The sequence below is a fragment of the Triturus cristatus genome, chromosome 7 (assembly GCF_964204655.1).
Source record: "Triturus cristatus chromosome 7, aTriCri1.1, whole genome shotgun sequence".
NCBI classification, from domain to species: Eukaryota; Metazoa; Chordata; class Amphibia; order Caudata; family Salamandridae; genus Triturus; species Triturus cristatus.
Window position 1 is genome coordinate 312,727,359 of NC_140590.1, and position 16,729 is coordinate 312,744,087.

The 16,729-nt window shown below is 43.1% G+C and overlaps 1 protein-coding gene across 2 annotated transcripts in view; it reads left to right on the plus strand.

The window, feature by feature from the left end:
* LOC146809543 (galactoside alpha-(1,2)-fucosyltransferase 2-like) overlaps window positions 1-16,729 on the plus strand; it is a 169,142-nt gene that overhangs the window by 69,230 nt on the left and 83,183 nt on the right. Inside the window, exon 2 of one of the 2 annotated variants that reach the window (XM_085614350.1) lies at window positions 15,694-15,795. The exons of the other annotated variant lie outside the window; for it this stretch is intronic. The gene's annotated coding sequence lies outside the window, so the exon portion shown is untranslated. The remainder of the gene's footprint in view (window positions 1-15,693; window positions 15,796-16,729) is intronic. 2 annotated transcript variants of the gene reach the window in all.

A 16,729-nucleotide genomic window follows, 5' to 3' on the forward strand; every position in this document is an offset into this window, starting at 1 on the left:
TCAAGATAGAGTTATATGAGGAGAGTAAAAAATGGGAGGGTGGCAAAATTATAAATGTAATTGGTAGATTTTTGGCATTTAAAAAGTAGGTCAGGTTGTGACCAACTGCTGTTTGTATGGTGCACAGTTAAAAAATATGAACTTTTTTATTGGGTGATTTTCAAAGTTTAGTAGGGTTTCACGAGAGGATCGCAATAGTAAAGCAGTCAGCACTAGTTTGCAAACAAAGTATCGCAAGTGTAATATTGAACTACATAAATATCGAGTTGGAAATACCGTGATACAGAAATATCTGTACAAGAATATCGCTTAGAAGAATATACATTTTAAGGTAAGTAACATGGATGTTAGAAATTTAAAAAAAGTTAATATTGATTACAAAAATATCGATGTTGGTAATATTGATGTTAAATTATCATTGTTAATATAGATTTTTATGGATTTTACTATATATTGAGGGCCTGATTACGATGTCGATCAGAAACTAAACCGCTTGACTCCTTGTCGGATTCGGTTCTGACTGACTCGCGGTCAGCGATTCTGCCCGACCAATCAAGATGCTTCCGAACACTGTTCGGAAGGACTCCCATTAACTGCAATGGGAGCCTGTGTTCCGACTGACAACATAGGCACCTACGGGGAAAATGGGTGTCTGCGGAAAACTTTGAACCCTTTAGCAGGCACCCCATAGTGCCTGCCACACTGTACATGGTTTTACAGGGGGTCCCTTGGGTCCCACTGCCTCCCATACTGGAAGACTCAGGAGGAAAGGGGGCCTGCTAGGGGCCACCAAAGTCAGTTTCTGACAGCCTTATCATGTCGGACAGACTAAGCCAGAAAGGCTGTTGGAATCCAACATCATAATCGGTCGGCCGAAATACTGTCTGTTGAGCTGTATGAATCGGCTCTGACTGACTCGGATTCTGCGAATGCCGGTCGGAACCAATTCGGAATGACCGAACGGTTCCTCTTCCAACCGCGAGCATCATAATAGGTTGTTCGTAAATTTTCCTGATCGAGTTGGGAGGATGGGTTCTGACACGGTCTAGGAGAATCCGGCAGTCGGTCGGACACTTTCCTACTGGCATTGTAATCAGGCCCTTTATTGTAAAAACCAATACAAAGGCTATGAAAAGCATGGTATTAGAATATTAATGAACTTGCTGAGTAGATGGCTCAATATGGAAGTTAGAAGAACTGAGATTACAGACAATCTCCACACAAATATTGTTGTATTACTCTGTTTTATGCTCAGACATCATATTTTAGAAACATTTTGCAAACAGTGCCTACTTTCCTATTATATTACAATACAAAAGCCATTCCCTTTCAAAATAATGTTCTCACACAAGACATGTTGTTCAGTTATTCTATCATAGGTAGTCTCAAAATATTATTAATTTACTTTAAAAAAAATCCTAGAAATTCACATAAAAAACAAGGATAAACTAACATTATAGTTAGTTGTAATAGAAAGATTTGATTTTGTTTAAAATAAAATGTAGAAATTCCCTGAAAAAAACAAAGGTTAAAGTAACATTATAGTTAGATTGATTTCTCAGTGACAATACTAACCTTTTTAAATAGCTGATGAATTTCTGTGTTTTTCTCTATTCTATTTGTAACATCATAAGCAGTGTATGATAGGGCGCAAGTTATAGTTAGTGCTGTTGTGCCATGTCATGCACTGCTTATGATGTCACATATGACATCACTCATGAGATGTTGTATGACATCATTTATGTAATCACTGATGACATCTCAAGTGCCATCACTGATGACATCACTAATGACATCATCCAATGAGTGTGTTAGTTTGTTTAAAGTTTACATAGTGGTGGGTAACTGTTACATTACTTTTCTACCTGATTTTGGACAGCTTGAGTCCAGCTAATGTGTGTAAGTGTTTACAAAACGGTTGTTTGATAGAACAATGAATGCCTCAGCAACGCATGCCAAAACAACACGGTCTCAACCACAACCAAGTCTTTACCACGCAAGCCTTTACAATTAATTTATTTGGAAAGGCATGATTGGTAAATTTATGCGCTGTAAAGATTACACCCCAGCCCTAAAATGCACCCCGCCCGAGCCCTAAAAGCTACCTGCTCCCACCCTAAATGCTAAAACCCGGCCCCCAGCCCAAATATCTACCTCGACCTCTGCTCCCCAACCTGAACCCTAAAATGGCTCCTAGCCCCCAAAAAACGACTCTGACTGCAGCCCCCATCCTAAGCCCTAAAAATGCCCCCCCTGATAATTGCCCCCCAAGCCCTACTTACTAAGCTGCGTCCTGGTCCTTCCTTTCCCTCCCTATCCTTCCTGTTCCTCTTCCAGCCCATATGGTCTCTGCAACTAAATCACTGTCTGCTGACTGCCTTAACCATGCATATGCTTGGTTAAGGCATATGTGTGGTTAAGGTAAGCGGTGTTCGGTTTGCCTAAAAATGGCATGCATGGCTTAGCCCGCGTGGTTAATGCTGTCTCCCTTACAAAACGCATGTGCTTCTAATGGCCATAGCTGTGTAAAAGTATTGAATGAGTGAGAAACCTTTGTATTCAAGTGTAACTCTGTGTGCAGGCGACAATTGACTTGTATTCATTATGTTCCACCCAAGATTTTTGGTTCTGCAGAAAAGGTTTTGAACAGGAAAAAGATTCTATGTAGTATATTCCAAGTTCTGTAAGAAGTCTTGTGTTATTAGGGGGAATTGTGTCAGCTGGGCAATTTCTATTTAGCATAGAGGACTGTTTGCACTAGGCACTTACCTATGTACATATGCTTGTTTAACTTCAGAAGATGGCCTATCTGGAAGATATTCACCTCAGTATGAAGGGTGCAGGTGATATGATCTTTAGCACCTTCAGATCCTGGTTACTTTTAGCAAATAGAATCTTTTTTGACAACTGTTGCATACAGTGTACACTGTTCTTAGTAGATTCTTTTTAATACTCTGTGGTGTATTTCCCATAAAAGCTTGACTGTTTGCAAACACTGTGGTATAGAATAACTCTCTCCATAGAGTAAACACTGTTCTCTACTAATAACAACTTTATTTCTCAATGTAGGTTCGGTGAGTGTCAGGGGTTTGATACAGATAAAAACTGTCGATAGTAGTGCATTTGTGTGGAAGTGGCATTAACTATTTTGGCTTTCTGTGAATAGTTATATACAGAATAAACACCATACTCAATGAGGTAACTATGCTACCAGTAAAGTATATGGTATAAGGTCAGTGTTGCACATAATGCTAAGAGAGTTGTATTTGTGATGGCACTAATGATGCCTGATATTCTCATGAGATATTTTGTACTAAACTGTCAGGCCTCTAATGCCATAGTAATTTATAGGGCAATATGGGGGAAAACAAAGGTTGGATGATGTCATCAGTGATGTCATCAGAGAGATTGTCAATGATGTCATTTTAGAGGTCATCAGTGATGTCATAAATGATGTTATAGAACATGTGATATATGATGTCATATGTTAGGTCACAAGCAGTGCAAGGCGGGGCCGCAAGTTATAGTTAGTGCTGCTTTCTAGAACTGCAGAATTTCTGTGGTCTTTTTTTAGTTCGAAACGTTAATGTTGTCACTGTGAAATTCACCTAACTATAACGTTACTTTAACCTTTAGCTGTTTCAGTGAATATGTGTTAGACCTGGCACCTTGGCGTGAGTCTCCCTTCCACTTTTTCTCGCTGTGCCTCATGTGTTTTTATGGTGTTGGTCGCTCAGAGCACTGTGTCACTGCCAACCAGTGCCACAGTGCAAGTGCTCTCTATTTAAAATGTATATGTTGGTTGGATTCCATGATTGGCTTATTTGGTTTACTGTCAGACCCCAGTAAAGTGCACCAGGAGTGCCCAGGGCTTGTAAATACAAATGCTGCTGGTGGGCTTGCAGCACTGGTTGTGCCACGCACAGAAGCGGCCTAGTAAAATGTGTCTGAGGTCTGCCATTGCAGAACCTGCGTGCGGTCTGGTACTGTCATGCTGACTGGGCAAGTGCACCCACTTCCCAGTCCCTAAACCTTCCCTTAACTTCATATTAGTCACCCCGATGGTAGGCCCAAGGGCAGGGTGCATTGTAAGCATAAGGTAGGACAAGCCCTGATGTGTGTGGCATGTCCTAATAGTGAATTACAGCCATTTTCGTTTTTCACTATTGTAAGGCTACCTGTTCTCCATAGGCCAGAATGGGCTGTTAGAATTGTTACATCCTATGATCCTAACAGACCCAGGGAACATGGTAGAAATTCGAGTTTAGTATGCCTAAACTCAGAATAATAAAATATATCTTTTAGTAAAGTTTATTTTAATCTGTGTTTGCAAATACCACTTTTAGAAAGTTGGTATTTGCTTGCCTGACCATTTCAGCCCGCCTCTGCTATGATGTGTATCTGCCTGTCTGGTTGTGTCAGTGACAGGGCTGGGGAAACCCAGAGGGGCAGGGCTAGGTAGCCTGATGGTGAATAGGAAGATTGGCAGTCAGTTGGGTGGGAGGAGTGCACCTGGGCTCTGAATAGGGTTGTGCTCTGCTACCACAATGCTGGCTCCACCTCCTGCGGAGCGGCTGATGTCTCTGCCCTGCACCCTGAATAGAAAGGCAGAGTCATGTCAACAGAGTGCTCAAGAACTGGTTTGGACTGGGCAAGGGCCCCCCTACCCCAGAGGAACAAAGGAATTAGGGGTATAAGTATTGGGATCCTGCTCCCAAGAAATTAGATCAGATCCTGCTGAAACAAGAAGAACCACTGCCAGAGGAGAAGGAACTGGGAAAGCTGTAGGAGGAGTACTGTCCCTGACCTGGGGGATTGGCCTGCAGTGGTTGCCTTGCTTCTGAAGGAGAGGAGAAAGACTACTAAAGACTTTGCTTCAACTTGTGCTTTAAAAAGATCTCCAAGGGCTTGAACTGAGCTTGCCCCCTGAACGAAGTCCCAGAACCAGTGGACTTCACCCCCAGCTCCCCAGAGTCTTTTGGAAGTGCCTGCTGCTGTTGTTGGGCCTTCTGAGGGACTGCGTGTCGCAAGGAGCTGGAAGCACGACGCAAGGAAGAGAAGCGTGCCGCCGTCGGAGCTGTTGCCATCGCATCTCGCAGAGAGTCTCGCCGCTGCAGCATCGCATCGAGCGGAAGCGTCTCGCATCATTCCGGAAGTGTCTTGCAACGCCGAAGAAGCGTGTCTCCATCCAAGCCATCGTAGCTGTCGCATTGCACCGCATCGAGAGGAGAGTTTCGCATCGAGGAGGAAGCGTGTCGCCATCGCAGCCATCGTATTTGTCGCATTGCACCGCATCCAAAAAAGCGCCGCGCATCCACGGAGAAGCGTGCCGCCGTCGGAGCCGCTGTTGCCGCATCTCGCAGAAGGGGTGTCGCCGCTGCAGCATCGCATTGAGCGGAAGCGTCTCGCAACGTCGGAGAAGAGTGCCGCTGCCAAGGCCGCTGTCGTCGCATCTCGCCAAAGGTGACGCCGCTGTAGCTGACGCATCGAGTCGAGCCTTCTCGCAACATCGGAGAAGCGTAACACATCTGGAAGATCCCGTCTTTATTTCTTTTGCACCAAGAACTTCAACGCATCTGCATCGCTGCAACACTTTCGTTGCCCTGCGTGTCGCATCTAAGGTACTTTAACTTAAAGTGTTGCATTTAAGAACTTAAGAGAAACTAAGCAATCTTCTACCAACTAAGCAACCGTATTGTGTATTTTTAATCGTTTAATGGTCTTGTGATAATCCTATATAAAGATTCCTTATTTTTAATATACATACCTGTGTGGTGTCCATTTGTAGTATTGTCACTTGGTTACTGTATGTGTTCACAAATGCTTAACCTATAACGCTCTGAGATAAGCCTTGTCTGCTCGCACCAAGCTACCTAGAGGGTGAGCAGGGGTTATTTTAGGAGTGTACCCCTTACCCTGACTAGAGGAAAGGTTCCCTGCTTGTCACAAGTACCTACCTGTGCCAACCAGTGAACCCGTATTCTAACAATATGTATGTATGCGTATGTCACAAATAACCTTCCCAATCTAAGAAAGGAAAGGCACCCGAAGACAGAAGAGAATCAACTTATGTTTTATTGAATCACCTGAAGAGTGCCATTTTGCAATGAGCTTATATACTCGCCATCAGCACTATCATAGACAAAATACTATTGTGTTCCTGTTATCATCATAAGTTAAACATTTGATATTCTACATATCACAGATAATTAATTATCTACTCAGGGTCATTCTGTTAATGCAAGCCAAATGTCAAGATCTCATGTAACATTTCAAGCACAGACCAAAAATTTTATGGGCCAGATGTGCAACCATTTCATATTGCGTGTCACTAATTGTGATTTTTTGCAACTCACAATTAGGGACTAGCAAAATGAAATGTACTAATGTGTCTCACACACATTTAGCGATTCCCAATGGGGTTGCAAATATCCTGACTCATCCCTATTCATGAGGTAGGTAGCAATTTGCAACCCATTGGGAATGGCCTGCACTCACATGGATGGTGGCCTGCTGGGGTCAGCAGACCACCATGCCTGTGATTGCTTTTAAATAAAGCAATTTCTTTTTCTGAAGTGTAGCCTTTTTTCTCAAATGAAAATAAGATGCATTTAAAAAGAAAAAAGAAAACTTTCCTTTTCATGTTGCATTCACAGAGGAGAAGATGTCCTTGGGGACCCCTTCCTGTTTGCAAATGGGTTAACACCTCCTTCACGGAGTTGGTAAAACATGAATGTTTTGCGACAGCATTCTGGTTGCAAAACATTCATACATGCCACTGTGACTCGCTATTAGGAAGGGATGCTCTAGAAACGCCCTTTTCTAATAGTGACTCGCAAACCCTATTTTGCGAGTCGTCTACAGGTTGCCGACTCGCACAATAGGGTTGGTACATGCTGACAGCCGTTTTAGCGGTCACAAATGGTCCGATTCTCCATTTATGACTGATAAAAACTGTTGTGCATCTGGCCCTTTATCACAGAACACTTTTACGTGACTAAAATGGGTAAATAAACTCAATTCATATTCTTCTAAGCTCAATAGCTAACACCCATGGGCGTAGGAAGTGTGGGGGACGCGGGGGATATATCCCCCCTGATTTTGGAGTAGGGGGCACACGGGGGACAAGGGTGGGGGGGACGAGGGGACAAAGGAATTTCCCCTCTCCCTTCTGTTATCACAGGGCCATTAGCACGCGAAAGCGCTACCTAATGGCCCTACACTTGACCTGCCTGGAGTCAGAGGCCACCCGCCCTCTGTCTTTTGTTATGCTGCAGGAAGGCTCAGCCGTTCTGGGAAGGGCAGAGAACGGAGAAAAATAAACGCTGTCTCTTTTCCTTCATGGCAAGGACCGTGTCCACTACTCCTGATCTGCCTCTGGCGGCTGCCCTCCTCTCTTTATTCCTCCATCTCTTTCTGTCTCTGTCTCGCTCCTGCTTACGTGCTGATTTCAAGAGGCAGCTCTTAAGGTACTCTCTCTTGCCTCTCCTTTTCTTTATTTGTTCCCCTGTGAAATTGATCCAAAAAAGGCTGAACACTTTGGCTGTAAATGTCCTCATTTTCTGACCGTTTTCTATTGAAAAGAAAAACCTCGGAATGGAGAGAAAAAATAGTTAGATACCTAAATAAAGCAATACAGAGTGGACAGCAGACAGGCCAGACTGTTATTTACACCCACACACATTAGCGCCACTTTACAGAGTTTGCCAGTGAAAGCGCTACTTTCTTTTTATCTTCTTTCTTTGAACAACATTGTTTTCCCAGGGTGGGTAAGTGCGCCATTCCTAAAGGGACTGCAATACCTGGTTGATGGGTAGAGTGGAAACGTTTAATATGATCGTTTTCAACTTTTTAATTATTTTAGCTTATAAAATGCGGCTCTGTGTTTGGGGATGTGGTCTTTTTTAAAACAAACTGCATACATTTTGAAAGGATATAAGCAATGCACATTGAAAGGGGTCCCTTCCTGGTCCTGTAGCCATGTCTTGAACTTTTCAGGTAAAATCACTTACTGATTTCTGAATAATGAGTTTAAAACCGTTAAGGTAACCATGTTTTTTTCTGATTACAGTTCACATGCTTTGCTTTTTCTTGCATTCTATATGAGTGTTTGCGTTTTTCCAGGGTGTTATTCATTTTTTTTCAGGCAGCATTTTACTGTTGTCTAGTGCATAATTTGAATTTAGTCGCAGCACAATTGAGTTGTGCTGAAGGCAGTGCGAGTTTCTCTCAATGGGGCAGTATGGTGTTCAGTGTGGGAGAGAATGTGGCACTCTGGCCAGAGCTGCTGAATTTGGAACTGGAGAACCATGTTCAGACCTTCATGACCAGTTCTCCATACCACCCTCCTGACAGAGCTTATTCCGATGCTACACCTTAGAAGGCCCGATAGACCTTAGAAGCCCAGGTGTCTTAGCACCCGCAGGTGGACCTGTCCACCACAATCCATACTGCACTTCACTTCCAGTCTTACGGGCAGGCATATGAAGAAGCACATCCTAGATCGACAGTGAATCTGTCACTGAGGTTGGCAATGTAGGATTTGCATGCACACCAAACTTAGGGGGTGATTATAATGGCAGTGGGACCGCCACGTCACCCCGTCGGTGGCGGTCCCACCGCCATTGGTGACTGCATCACAGCCCGCCATATTACAATGGCGGGTGGTTACCTGGCGGTCGGAAAGACCAACCACCACGCACCCGACGGGCTTCTTGGGCCCGCCGGTGTGGTGGAGGGGCTCGTGGTTCCTACAATGCTGGTGGTGCCTACCATGCACCGCAGCAGGGATTACGATGTCCCTTACCCGCCAGCTTATCAATGGCGGTTCACCTGCCATGGAAATGCTGGCGAAAGGGACATTGGGGGCCCGTAGCAGGCCCCTTTACCCCTGGCCCTCAGACATGGGTCCTGGGGGGCATCAATGATGCCCCACAACATATCACTGCACCATGTGGCAGGCACCGATATATTTAACATGTTCCTTTTTTTTTACTTTGCGGCGGATGATTTAGCCAGCAGTACCTGCTGCAATGTAAAAGATAGGCACTGCGAACACCGTAGTGGCAGTCGCATTGTAATGCCTATCGTGGGGCCTCCACCTTGAAGGCCAGCGGTCCCATTCCCCGATTCGATGGCGGTGGTACTGAAGTCCGCCTGCCATCATAGTCAGCCCCTAAATTTGCATTTTATGAATATGATTCAGCGGGAAATAAATTGATGTTTGCAATTTAATTGACTTTGGTTGGCCTCTTATCTATGAGATTTCCCTGTTGAATGTGCCTTTACATTATACATTTTTGGTTGTATGAATTGATTGCATACTACACTCTCCTACAGGTATTAATTTGAGTGTCATTAGGAGTGTCTGGGACCAATTGTTTTCTTAGGAATTGTTTTCTTTACTAACCTTTGCAAAGGGCCCTAAACTTCACAGCAACACAAGTCACATTTCTTTTAGTAATTTGGGATCCGTTTGAGCTACAAAATTGTTTTGGAGGAAATCGTTAGATTATGCAGCAGATGATGTATTATGTAGCAAATATGATACAGCCATAGTTAAGTGGAAAACATTTTTCCACTTAATTTTGCCCCAACATTGTAGTTGATCAATTTGTAAGTTCCCCAAACCCAAAAGTCGAGTTTGGGCACAATTTGCAATTTAAAAGCAGCCCTATAACACAGGGCTACTTTTAAACTGACCTCAGGCTTCAGCAGTGCACACATGCGAGCGCAGAAAGGGCTGCTGGCCTCTAAACTGCCATGCCTTATTATATTCTAGGGACTTAAAAGTAGTTCTAATCCCCCTGCCCTATTATGTACTAGGGACTTATAGGAGAGGTCATGCCAATCATAGGGGTACCCTAACCCATAGTACGCCCTAGTGTATGTAGGTGTTTTCACTGTATTTTTAAGTGCCTCTTTCAAAATAGCACTGGCTGTTTAGGCAGAGGCCAGGGTCAGTCAGTCAGGTACCACCAGTACCAGTCAGCAAAAAGTTGGGGAGTGCCCAGGGCGGATTTGCAACACTAGAGAAACACAAACTCAGAATGTAAAACATAACACCATGGTTGGGGGGTTCTCTTCAATAATCAGAATTGATTTCTATCCTAATGAACCCATTTTCCAACATTAGGATAGGGAAAGACTGGGGAAAAATCATAACGTTCTAATCTATACATTGAAGTTTTTATGCAGCTCTTTGATGACGGTTAATAGCTCACTGGTCAGGATTTTAACTTATAAACTTCAAATACCAAAAGAATATCTCAGACAAAAGCAGTAACTCACTGACCTATTGAATTAAAACTTTCACTAGACAAGCCTTCGATCTCTCTCAAAAAAAGAACATTAATCACCAAAGTTATCTTCACATTTTTATTGTTGCCTGAAAATTGCTGGAGACCAGGAATGCAGCAGCAGGTACTTTTCAAACCCTAATGCACTTGCAAACACGACGCCCCCACCCTAAGTCAGCGGCCTTTGTTTGCTTTGTGCATTAAGATGCAAGATTCATATATATGTTTTTTTTTAAACATTTGGTCTCATTACTATATGAATGTAAATAACAATAAAGCATACATGCAAACTGCGACTACATGCCTGCTTTTCTCAATATTTCACTTCGAAAGTATGCGATTGTATTTGTTTAACGGGCGGTGATTTGTATAGGGTCACTGGAAAGTGCACAAGGTTGTCCCTGTCCCCCCCAGAATTTTAGTGTCTCCTACGCCCCTGCTAACACCCATGAAATGCACTCTAATTTTCAATTTGAAAACCCGAGCTTTTATCATTTAGTAAAGTATGCCCCAAAGATAAAAACACGTTCAATGTAGTCCATAATTGTAACAAGAATCTCGTTGCTAGAAAAGCTCATAAACTGTGCTGAAGACTGTTGAAATGCATAAAACAAAACGGCTAATTGTAGCAGTCTGTGAGCCATATAATGCACGGCTGATTGCAAACATCTCCCTTAAGTTCCTTCATATTCAGTGACCAGGTTCATGTATAATCACCTGGGCATGGTGCTTCATTTGTAAAAAACATAAGTGCCAGGGCCCTTGGCAGGAGGCCGCAGAAGCTCGCACTACCCATAGCACCTGCGAACGTTGCAAATGACCTACAGAACTACTATCCATTACACTGCTAGACCTGAGGCAATTCAGGCTGTTAGAGGCCCCAGAAGCTGAAAGAACGGTATGGGCAACATGCATTAGTTCTTTTCAATTATTAAACAACTGTTGGCCTACTCATTTTCAAATTACACAGACAGCTAGCAGCTGTTACAAGAGCCGATGTTGACAATTAAGTGCCGGTGCCGAGCACCGTAAACCACCGGCTCAAATTATGCACTGAGGACGGACGACATCAATCATGTTTTGGCCAATCATATCGCGCCAGATTTGAGATCAGGTATTACTGGGCAGTCTTACCTGTACTAACATTCAAAAGATGGGTGAGAGATCCATTTCAGCAGCCATTAATGACTACATTGCTATTAAAGCAAAGAAGGTAAAGTAAGATGGTGATTTTAGCACCATTGCTGTTCAGAAGTTTGAAGCATCATACAATGGCACAATGAGTTAATAGGCCGGATTCAGGGCATAGGGGTGTAACATGTAGGTTACACCAGGTTACATGCCGGTTCTGGTGGCTCAGTAGACTAATGAGTCCACTGCAGGGACCTGTGTTCAACCTAATGGTCACAGGTTCAAATCCCAGCGGGTTCATTCAGCCTTTTATCCATCTAAGGTTAATAAAACGAGTACCATTGAGTTGGGTAACAATAAACATCTGTTATTCAAAGCCAAGATGCCCTTCTGGGTGATTGCACAGTTGACAAATACACGTTATGGATGTCATGGATTTGTGCTTTATGGGAAATAGCTCACTGTGTTGTAAACATTTTGGGTACATCCTGTTGTTGTTTGCAAGTCTCAAGTTTCAATCTTGGTAAAATAACTGAAAGAATATTATGGCCACTTCAAACAGCTCAAGGTAGCTTTCAAAGCATGAGTGTGAAACCTTTCAGCATTAGACTAAATCTTTTTCAAAGCACTAGAGTGACATTTTTCAGCATTGAACTAAATCTTCATCTGATGATGATCAGCGGTTCCGATAGGTAGCCAGTACAAAACAAATATTTTTATGGGCCAAAACTTTTTATTATCATTTGTATTGTTCTTTTCTCAGAGTACAAACTTTAGACAGATACATCTGACTTTCTGGAAGAGCATGCAGCTTACCAAAGTCTAAACTTAAAGTTTCAGATCTCACCTTATCTCTTGCCAACTTGTGGAATAACATACAGAGAGTAATGTACTTTTCCCAGAAAGCCGGTAAACTCTCATCCATCCCAGACTGACGTAGAGCCTCGAGAGACCTCGGCAGAAAAAGCTTGATGTAAGTTTCTAAGTCAGAAGGTAAAAACTTTGACCAAGGTCTACCACGAGTGTTAGCCGCGCTGGGCTTTATATCTGTCAGCCTGAAACTTTGACTTTGTCCCGGTCTAGCATGACCCGAGGTCCTAATAGGCGCTATAGGTTTCCATGTGCTAAATAGTGCTAAATGTTTGAAAAATCATATTTCCGGTTCCCTACGTTGGATTCTTTTCATTTTGGTGTAATTTTAAAGGTGAAAAATTTCCTATTTTTATAAATTAGGGTTGGATTTTTATTGTGTGTTGTGTCTGAATTATTTACTGAATTGGTGTTTTTCAATGCTTTACCTGTCTCTGAAGTTAAGCCTGCCTGATCCAAGCCAAGGTCCCAGACTAGTGTTAGCGGCATTATTGCAAGTGGTAGATGCATATTACCACCACTAATAATCCACTTTTCAACACATACAAAATAATGATGGATGAAATGCTTGACCTTATTTCAGCCACCGATAATTACTCAGGCCACATTCCAATCCATCTTTGGCTGGGTCTGAATTGGGGTGGCACAGTGAGCTAAAAAACGATGGAGGATTCAACCCAGATCTGTGACAGGGAGTGAGTGTCTGAAAAGTGTCAGTGCTCCGTCCATCATCTCCTTGTGTTTGCTTTGTTTTCCCTAAGTTGGCAGGGTATGCCCAGAAATGGGGCCCTTGCTCACTTTGCCACTGGATTCAAGCTAGCCTGGCTGATGAGGGGTGTTATCCCGAAACCGGTCCCAGGATGTTTGTTTCCATTCCAGGGAAGACCTGGCTTAGCAGTTTGAGCTGGACTATTCCCATAAGGAATTAGGTCAAGACTGATTTGCAAATGGCTGGGTCTGAACTGGGGTGGCGCAGTAAGCTAAAAAATGATGATGGATTCAACCCAGACCTGTGACTGAGGGTGAGTGTCTAAAAAGTTTCAGCACTCTGTCCATCATCTCCTTGTGTTTGCTTTACTCATAAAGCAGGCCAATCATTGTGTATTATTTTCACCAATGTTTAATTGAATCCTTTAACATGGAGCTGTCATTTTGTTCCTAATCAGAGTGCCTAACAACTGTAAAATCATATGAAGCTGTTTTAAAACGTCTCGATTCAACTATTGGCTGTATTATACCTGAAAGACTGCCACACTCTTCAAAAAGGATTTCCAAATAGTCAGGTGTCTAACCACACCTTGTACTACTTCTACTATGTATGAAATTATGTGACAAACATATGGATTGGTTTAGTAGTAAAATAGAGAAAATGACAACCACGCACACATTGTTCAATTCTGAAGAGTATCCGAATTTGGATAGGCTGGATCCACCTCTTGTGTTTTCTTTCTCTATATAACTCAAGAAACTCAAGTCCCTAAAAGCTGGTTACCTACAGACCTATTTTCCATAAACACCTTATAGCTTTTGCACCTTTTCAATCTAACATAGATGCTTCTCTCATTGCTGATATTTGTCCATCCACTTGGAAGCAGGATATGGAGAAACTAATCTTGAAAAGCCTGATGTGGGTCAATTCTTCCAACTGCTGTCTGATGTCACTTTTTGTTTTGCTGCCAAAATTACTGAGCCCTTTGCTAATCAATATCTATCCCTCTTCAGTGAACAAAATATGTTTCTGGATGTGTTGGGACAGGCTTATATCCTCTTTAAGACATAGAATCTATTTTCATCTAAGCTTTGGATGACTGATGCATTTGCTGTGACTGTTGTGACACAGCAACATTTGTTTTGTTTGACCTTTCTGTCACATTTAAAACCCAACTTTCTTGCTAGTTAAAGTTAAATGAGGGGATGGTGGGAGTCAAGTCAATTACTTGGCAGTACTCTACCAGACTACTGTCTCACGTTTCAGTCTAGTTCCAGCCATAACGCTGTGGTGTCCTTAAAGGCTTTGAATTAGGCCCAAAGCTTTTTAACGTAAATGTAGTCCTCTATCCAAAATATTAAGCTTTTTTTTAATCTTATTATATTGTTCACAAGCTGACATGTTACTCATGGCCAGAATGGCTTAAGATTCTTCCATTACTCAAGTCTTCTTCCATGGTTGCCCGGCCACGGATGCTAAATTGCTGCAATCCAATGGTCTAAATCTCAACTCAAATAAAATAGAGGATCTTTTGGTTGTGAGACCTAGCACCCACAGTTTTAGTTATGATGGCCTTCCAATATGAGAGAGGACCCTGGTGGGAACTAGGTTCCATTTTAGATAAGAATTATAAGACACTGGGTTGTTAGTTTAGAGAGGTGAAAGCCCCACTCGGGCAACAACCACGCTCCATGTCAGAGTGAACAACAGAAAACCACTAAATTAACCTGTGATTACCCCTCCAGTAGCTTACCACACATCAGTCATGCTTAAATTAGAGGCAATGAGTAAAGCATTTATGGTGCACAGAAACACTTATAAAATGAAAGCACCACACAAGAAAAATACCAAACCAATGTAGGGAAATAGAGTACATTTAATAAATAAAATGTTGTGTCTCTGTAGCTCACAGAGGTGGTCAGCTAACTGACCCTTGGAGTCCCTCTGGATAGCCTGAGATCAAGGCAAGCAGGTTCAATCTTTCTTCTCCAGACATCAAGGCAGTCCTTCCAGCAGTAGAAAGGCAGAATCTTCCACAGGTTCAAGAGAGTTCCAATGAGTGAGTCGAAATGCCCTATTTAGATCCCTGGTGGCAGCGTTTATGTGGTGGAATCCCCTGATGTTCCCCAAAACTGGTTCTAGTCATTTCTTTCCCTTCCCCTGGCTCCAATATGTCTAAAGCAGGGTTCTCTAAAGTCGCCCTGGAGAGCCGGATCCATGCCAGATTTCTAAGATAACTAAGTTTATCTAAATGGGCATATGCTAAAAATCCGGCCCCCAGTACCGACATTGGAGAAATCTGGTCTATGGTGACAGAAGGCAGGGCAGGCCTGGTGTCCGGTTCCTTGGCGTGTGCTGCAGTTAGGGTCCTGAAATATAATCAGGGCAGGTAACGCCTCTCTCAAGCCATCCTGTCAGGGAAACCCTCTCCCCTCACACCTAGCTTTCATATACTTCTCTATATGCAACCTCAACAGCACAGCCAATCACATTCATATGACCCAGTGGTATTTTCAAAATAGGAAATAGCCGATACAACGCGGCTGTAGCCACGCAGTTTCTTTACCACACATGCATAACAACGCATGTACTGTTGCTAGAAATAGTCATTACCTGGCATTTTTTTACAACGCTGTTTACGTAGTAATGGCTATGCGAGTAACTGATGTGCTATCATTGGTAAAGGTGCTGGCGCGGTGGCGTCATCGGGGTAAATGAAGAGCCTTCTGCTTCCTCTTGCTGATCTGTGCCATGGTTCGCATAAGAAGAGGAGCCTTGTCTACCGAGGTAAGGGGGTTTGGGCATCGATTCAGGGCTTTAGATGGGGGGGGTTATCTAATAAGTACCTGGGGGGCACTTTTAGGGCTCAGGGCAGGGGTCGGGTATTTCTGAAAAGGGCTCAGGGAGGGAAGGCGTTCAGGGGTCTAGTGTTAGGCCTGAGGGCAGGGGTCAGGTAATTACTAAAAAGGACTCGGGGAGGGCGGATTGTGCTGGGGTTTAGTCTTAGGGCAGGGATTGGGTATTTTTTTTAAAGGGGTGCGGGGGCATGCTGGGATATACCTTTAGGGCTCAGGAAAGGGTTAGGGTATTTTAACAAGGGCTGAGGGCTGGGGGCGGAGTGGGACAACGGGGACCAGTATACGAGTGGGGGCAGAGAAAAACATTATCATGTGAATGTCTTTACCATACATGCCTTTAGAAATAAAATTGTTGTAAACGCATGTGTGCTAAAGTTATATTCATTAAAAAAAAGCGTGGTAAAGGTTACGCGTGGTACAGGTATTCACGTTGTAACGCATGCGTGGTAAAGGGGAGAGGAGTTGGCCTAATGGCTAGGGTGCTCGACCTCGGAACTGGGTTCGAGTCTCGGTAATGATGCTCAACATCCTGTGATTCTGGGCAAATCACTTAATCTCCCCGTGCCTAACAAAGAATGAATGTGTGTCTTAATGTAACGTAACTGGTGCTTTGTAAAGCGCTCTGATACCTGATTGGATTTGGGTCAAGTTCGCGCTATATAAAACTCTGCAAAAAAAAAAAAAGGCATGCGTTGCAAAGGAATGCATTGCACCGTCATATAACCTTTAAAAATCATGGTTTAAAATCTGAATTCATCATTAAAGAGGATTTTAAATTACAATTAATTTCAGTGTAACCTGTGACTTCCTATCTGCTCCCAATCTGAAGTTAGCACCTATTGTACATAATAAGGCAACCCAGT